General features: G+C 46.7%; 1 long non-coding RNA gene across 1 annotated transcript; it reads right to left on the bottom strand.

The window, feature by feature from the left end:
* Positions 1–5,371: 5,371 nt before the first annotated feature.
* LOC106696064 lies at positions 5,372–6,269 on the bottom strand. Its single transcript, XR_001346980.2, has 2 exons — positions 6,080–6,269; positions 5,372–5,608 (listed from the first exon to the last, which is right to left on the bottom strand). It is a non-coding gene; the product is annotated as an uncharacterized LOC106696064 (long non-coding RNA).
* Positions 6,270–7,215: the final 946 nt, after the last annotated feature.

The following is a 7,215-nucleotide window of genomic DNA, read 5'->3' as shown; positions in this document are numbered from 1 at the left end:
TCTTTTTTTCTTTTTTTTTAAACCTAGAGCTCAGGAGTTGCATTTGCAGCTACTGACCAGAGCTTCGGTGCAGGGAGAGAGGACTTGAAGTACCTCAGGAGACACGGGAGGAAATCAGCCCAAGAATCAGCCTCCGAAGCGGACACTCCCAGGCTTGTCCTATTTGAATCACCACGCAGCCATTATAAGCAATCCAAACAAAGAACAGGATGCAAAGGCTATCGGAGCAGCAAGTGGTGCTTTTTGTCTTTTGTTTTTGTTTCTGTCTGAATCTAAGGGGCTGGACGAAGTGAGCACTATGGCCACTGGGCTCCAAGTGACCATGATTCTGCGACTCGATGTTGCTATGGGGATGGGATTAAATGATTCCCATGGACGGCGTACTCTGTTGCTAAGGTAATTACAGGCATCTTCACCCTCTACATCAGGGCCTGCTTTGTCACAGCTATTAACCCTGGGATAAAATGAGAGAAGGGGACATCAGCTCCGTGGGAGGTTCGAAGGAAGTGAAAAGTTCCACTTGCTGGTGGGCCTCCTGGTGACAGCCGGCAGCATGGCTGGTGTGGTTACTGGTGTCTTCAGGAAGCTGGTACCAGGCAGGGAGTCAGTGACTGCGTTTCACACGGACCTGGTGGGATGTGGCTGGAGGGCCTGCGGGAGCCACTGGCCAGCTGAGGAAGCCAGGGGCTGGAGCGCTGCATCCAGAAGGGGTCAGAACAGTGGAGACCTGTGGTTCGAGGCGGGGATGGGAGCATGAGGGGAGTTTCTGGGATGATGGGCAACTGCATACCCGGACTGGGTGTTAGTTACGTGGTGTATGCATTTGTCAAAACTCACCACATTGCACTCCAGCTCTGTGCATTCACATAAAATGTAAATTTAATCTCAATAAAGGCAATATTTCAGACGAGACAGGGAGAAGGCCGCCTCAGGGACCATAGGAGAACAGCCCTAGAGTGGCTGTAGAATTTATTTTTTGTGATGGAGAGATAGGTTGGGCCTGGCCGGCGTGGCTCAGTGGTTGAGCATCGACCTATGAACCAGGAGGTCACAGTTCCATTCCCAGTCAGGGCACATGCCCGGGTTGCAGGCTTGATCCCCAGTGTGGGGCGTGCAGGAGGCAGCCGATCAATGGTTCTGCCTCATCGTTGGTGTTTCTGTCTCTCTCTCCTTCTTCCTTCCTCTCTGAAATCAATACAAATATATTTTAAAAAGAAAAAGAGACAGGTTGGCCTGCGTTACAGTGTGCGAGGCCTGCGTTTTGAGGCAGGACGTGCTGTTTGGGCCCTTGTGCCACGTGCACATTGCCCACCCTTGCTCTAGCCTCTGAGGATGATCGTGTCAGCCTCACTCTCCTTCTCCCAGTCGCATCCCCATCCCACTCCCTGGTCTTGTCATACTTTGCTGCCCTCCTCCTTCCCAGGACAGGGACTGGTGGCAGGAGGGCAGAGTGAGGAGGAGTTAGGGAAGCAGGACTCTGGTCCCCACCTGGTCTCTAACCCACTGAGCACTGGCTCACCCCTGGGTGTGACCTGGGGTTAGTGACTCCCAGGGCCTCGGTGAGGGGACAAAGCACGTGGAGGTGTGCTGGACCAGGAGCCGGAGCTCTGTGGAGGAGGACACAGAGGCAGGAAAACATGGGCTTAAGGCAAAGATGTCTGCACTGGGGCTCTGTGCTTCTGTTTGGGGGGCAATCAAGAAACAACTCAGGTGCGCATGCTTATATAGGGTTTTTGTCTCTAATTTTAAGAGCATTTTCTATATTACAAATAGTAACCCTTTGTCTGTGACATCCATCACACATATTTTCCACAGTAAGTCGTTAGTCTTTTTATTCTGGCCAGGGGCTTTTATGCTATGTAAATGTTTACATTTTTATTCCGTCAAATGTATTAATGTTGCCCACTATCATGTATGGATTTCAAGTCATGGGGAAGTTTTCACCATCCCCAGTTATGGAGGACTTCCCCCCAGTTCTCGTCTAATACTTGCATGGCTTCATTTTTTATTTTACCCCTAAATCTCTGGTTCATTTGAAATGATCGGGTACATGGTTTGAGGAATAGATTTCATTTTATCTATTTCCATGAGGCCGGCCAGGCATCCCCGCCTCACATATTCAAGAGCCCTTTCTCCCGCTCACTGGCTGGCGATGCCATCTGTACTGGGTACTTACTTGTTTTGCATCTGCAAACTGGTTTGGTTTCTGGATTTTCTTCCATCTATGAATGGGCCATGTTAATGATGGATGCTGTGTATATGTTCTAATATATTGGAATCTGGCTGTATCTCAAGCATTATCTAGCTATTCTCATTTGATCTTTCTTAAATTATAATCAGCTTGCTTTTAATTCCAGGAGAAGAAAATGCACGGTACTTTATTGAGATCATTTAAAGTTTATAAATTACCCTAGGGAGGGTGGACATCTTCATGAAATTGTCTTTTTACCCAAGAATGTGGCCTGTCTTTTCATTTGTTCGTCTCCCTTTTTGTCTTTCCTTTTTCTCTTAATATGAATTTTAGGTATTTTAAGATTATGCTTAAGTATTTAATTATCATAAATGGGGTCATCTCTTTCATTACCTCATTTTTCTTCCATTATATCTTTTAAATGGCTTTTGCTTACATAGATTTTTGCATGTTGATTTTATGACCTGCTTCTTTTTACAAAATTCTAATATTTTGTGGTAGTTTTCCCATTGATTCTTTTGCATATTGTAGAAATATAAATGTCAGCTGAAATTATATAGTTCTATCTCTTTCTTTGCTCTAATTTGCTTTTTTTTGTTTCATCAAAGTGGGATAACTCCAACACGGTGTTAAAGAGTGATGGACAATGTGGCCTTACTTTAGTGGTAAAGCTTCTAGTGCAGCGGTTCTCAACCTATGGGTCGCGACCCCTTTGGTGGTCGAACGACCCTTTCACAGGGGTCGCCTAAGACCATCCTGCATATCAGATATTTATATTACGATTCATAACAGTAGCAACATTACAGTTATGAAGTAGCAACGAAAATAATTTTATGGTTGGGTCACATGAGGAACTGTATTTAAAGGGCCAGAAGGTTGAGAACCACTGTTCTAGTGTTTTCTCATTAAGATCATCCTGACTTTTGGGATGAAGTATACGAATTTTTTTATCATGTTAAGAAAGCATCCATTAATTTCTATTTTATATAGTATTTAAAAAATCATGAATGGGTGCTCATTTCATATGTCTCTCTGCTTCTATGAAAATGGCCCTGCAATTTTTCTTCTTTGTCCCATTAATGTGATATAGTAATGATTTTCCCAGCATTGACCCGCGCTTACAATTCTGACGGAAACTCCAGCCTGGCCAGCATGGCTCAGTGGTTGAGTGTCAACCTATGAACCAGGAAGTCATGGTTTGATTCCCGGTCAGAGCACATGCCCGGGGTTGGGCTCTCAATCCCCAGGATGTGTGAGGCGTGCAGGAGGCAGCCGATCCATGAGTCTGTCTCATCATTGATGTCTCTATCTCTCTCCCCCTCCCGCTTCCTCTCTGAAATCAATTTAAAAAGTATATATGTATATATATGAATATATGTATGTATGTGTGTGTGTGTGTGTATATATATATATATATATATAGTACAGAAAATATTTTTTAAAATGAAATAAAAATAGATCTGGAAATTTAAAATAAAGTAATATGTGTAATAAATAACTTAATAGAAAAATTTGAAAATACTGAATTAAAGGATAATTTGGAAGAAAAAAATGTATTACCAAAATTGTTTAAACAGGAAGAAATAAACAAAAGACATAATTTTAAAAACTCAAAGTATTATCTAATAAATGGTTCTATACTCAGAAGGTTAACAAATCAATCTTTTGAAATATTTTTACTTTTCATTTTTTTGTTAATCCTCACCTGAGGATATATTTCCATTGATTTTTAGAGAGAGTAGAAGGGAGGGGAAGAGACAGAGAGAAACATCTCTTTAAAGTGTTTTAAAGAGAGAAACATCGATGTGAGAGAGACACATCAATTGGTTGCCTCCCATACATGCCTGGACCATGGCCAGGGATCGAGCCTGCAACTGAGGTACATGCTCTTGACTGGAATCGAACCCAGGACCCTTCAGTCCAAGGGCTGACAGTCTATCCACTGAGCAAACCAGCCAGGGCTTAAATGTTTTTTAAAGAGAAAATGTCTGTTTGTAACTTTCTCTAGAACAACCCAAGAGGTAGAAAGGTATGTGGCTGAATCTCCAAAGGATTCAAATTCCTGATGTCCAAATCTGATATCGGACGTAGAAATAAAAGGAAAAGCGCCCTGACTGGTTTGGCTCAGGGGATAGAGCACCAGCCTGCGGACTGAGGGTCCCAGGTTCGGCTCCAGTCAAGGGCACATATCTGGGTTGTGGGCTCAATCCCCAGTAGAGGGTATGCAGGAGGCAGCCAATCAATGATTTTCTCTCATCATTGATGTTTCTCTCTCTCTCTCTCTCCTTCTCCCTTTCGCTCTGAAATGAATAAAAAATATATTTAAACTTAAAAAAAGGAAAAGCAATTCAATGTTACAAAAGAATATTACCTTTTTCCCCCATAAAAAAAGCATGAGCTGAATCTTATGGGCTGTTTCCAATACTAATGCTAAGTATTGATATGCAACTACTTTTTGAACATATTGATAACTAAATAAAATTGTTTTAATCATTTTTAAATCACATATGATGTTCATGGCCCCTAACCTTTATGTTTCTCATACCATACATGTCACAAAGAATATTTTGCTCTGGCCGGGTGGCTCAGTGAGTTGGAGCATCATCCTGTACAGCAAAAAGGTTGTGGGTTCCATTCCCAGTCAAGGCACATACCTAGGTTGTGGGTTTGATCCCCTGCCTCAGTGCTTAGGGGAGGCAACTGATGGATGTTTCTCTCTCACATCGATGTTTCTCACTCTCGCTTCCTCTCTCAAATCAATAAACATATCCTCAAGTGAGGATAAAAAAATATATATTTTAGACAATAACATACTTGGCTATTCAAACTCTACAGGCAATTTTCCAGCAACATTGTAAAGCTAAAAGTCTAATTTATTGACACTATTATGTAATAGAGGATATCTCAAAGTTTGGGTTTTAGTAACTTTAAAAGCATAAATGGTATAAGCATATAAAAAGCATCATTTTAGTATATGTGCTGCCGAAGCGAGCACTAAAAGCATCATTTTAAAGTTGCAATTTTTCTTTTTACCTTCACTTTCTTTGTGAATGTTGAATAATAAACTTTTAATGGCAAATGAGGGGAAAACCACACAGAAGAGTAGCTAACCAAAATAAACAGAATCTGCAGAAAAATACTGACAATTATATCTTTGAAAATACATGAAGACCAACCGAAAAAGAACAGGCCAAAGCCATTTATTCAGAGCTCGCCATCGAGCAAAGGGGTCAGTCAGTGTCCCTCGGCTTCGGCAGGCAGAGGGAGGGGCAGTTTTACAGCTGGCAAAAGGCAAGGCTTCGGGTGGGCTCTCACTGGGGGCTGTTGGCTGGGGAAGCTGGAGGCAGCTTAGCAGAAGTGGGGCGTCCTATGCGATTGGTGAGGGGTGCATACTTGACTTTTCCTGGTTGGTCCTAACTTAGAAGTGGGGACAAAAATTAGGGAAGCTGTCAGTTATTGATCAAGCCCAGGTCCTTTGGGGCCAACGGTTACAGAAGTTACTGTTTAGCTTCCCGGATTGTTTGAGAGATAGCAATCTGGCTCCCTGGGCTGTTTACTGAAGATAAGCGGTTGGTTTCTCCCCCACCCTCCACTCCCACCCCCTGACATGCGGCCAGGCAGGTCAGAATCCTGTTTCTATACACGGTCTGGCCACTGTCCGCGTGTATATGCGGTATCTCAGAGGTATAACTTCCGGATTGCCTTATTCTGCCATGAGCATAACGTTTGGGCAGGGGTTCCCTGAGACCTGAGAATTACTGCAAGGGTTCCTTCAGAGTGAACACACTGAGAAAGGCTGCCTGATTCTTCACCTGGGAATGGGATCACCATGCCTATTTCGGGAGGGGCACGCGGACCGAAGAGCAGGCGTACATAAAGTCCCCTCACCTAACAGGCTTTCTGGGACGAGGCCTGCAGCCAGGTCGGACTTGGAAGGCTGGGGCAGCCATCAGCCGCCCCCCAGAGGGGTACAGGGCTGGGGACAGATCAGCTCTGGGGGGAAGCCGCCAGGGCGACGTAAGAAAGGGTGCGCACACGGACAGCCCGCCGGTCCACCCGGGCCAGACCGTATTCTCTCCCGACCAGCCCACGGCGCCACACCCACCACCACGCCTGCCTTCACACCCGCCGCCACTGTGGCAGGAAGTGCCTCAGGGATTACCGGAAGCCGCCTCGCCGCGGAGGCTCCTGGGAGTTGTAGTCCCCACTCCCCAGGACCAGGGGTAGCTACGCACTGTTGCGAGGTCTCCCAGTGTGGTCGGCGCACTGCCGCACCCCAGACTGGTCTTGAGTGGCAAACACCCGGGACCTGATGGGTTCTGAGGCCCCCGTTGCACCTCGGATTGGCGGTTCCCTCCGCGCCAGGCTGTAGAGCGGACACGCGTGGCGGACTCCACGCTGGGAAGGGTGCTCCATGCGGGTCGGTGGGCGGCTGCCCCGCCGTCTTTTGCAGAGAGTCGGGGTTCCTGTCTGGATCGGGGAGGGTGCTGCAGGCAGGTCTCACTGCATCTCTGTCCTCCCGCAGCTCGGCCACATCCGAGTTCACCATCCGCAGGGGCCCAGTGACAGCCTGGCTGGGTCAGCGGGGGGCCCGCTCTCCCGAGAACGGCCACCCCGCTTTCCCGGTGGCGGGTTTGTTTCTGTCCCTGGACCCTGAGCTTCTCTGCGCACCCAGGTCCCAAAATGCGGCTCAGGCGGCCCGGCCTCCTGTGGGCAGGAGGGACTGACAGGGAAAGGCCCCCTTCTCGCCGACCCTCCCTCCCTGCCCGGGACCCACATCGCAGCCAACGGGACGCTCTGAGTCCGAGGGCTGTGGAATGATGGTTATCTCAGGATCCACAGTGTCTGTCCTCCTTCCACAAACCTGTTGGGTGTCTGTGTCAGGGTCCCGGGAAGCACAGGGTCCGCTCCTTGGCTGGGGTCCTCTGGAAGTCCGTACATACACACACAGTCCTGATGCATACTGAGTAGTAGCGACGTACGTCTCAGAGTTACTCTTTCTCTGCCTCACGTCTTTCTGATTG

The sequence above is a fragment of the Myotis lucifugus genome, unplaced genomic scaffold (genome assembly GCF_000147115.1).
Source record: "Myotis lucifugus unplaced genomic scaffold, Myoluc2.0 scaffold_8031, whole genome shotgun sequence".
In the NCBI taxonomy this organism is placed as follows: Eukaryota; Metazoa; Chordata; class Mammalia; order Chiroptera; family Vespertilionidae; genus Myotis; species Myotis lucifugus.
The sequence above is the reverse complement of the archived record's forward strand: the minus strand, read 5'-3'. Positions and strand labels throughout refer to the sequence as shown.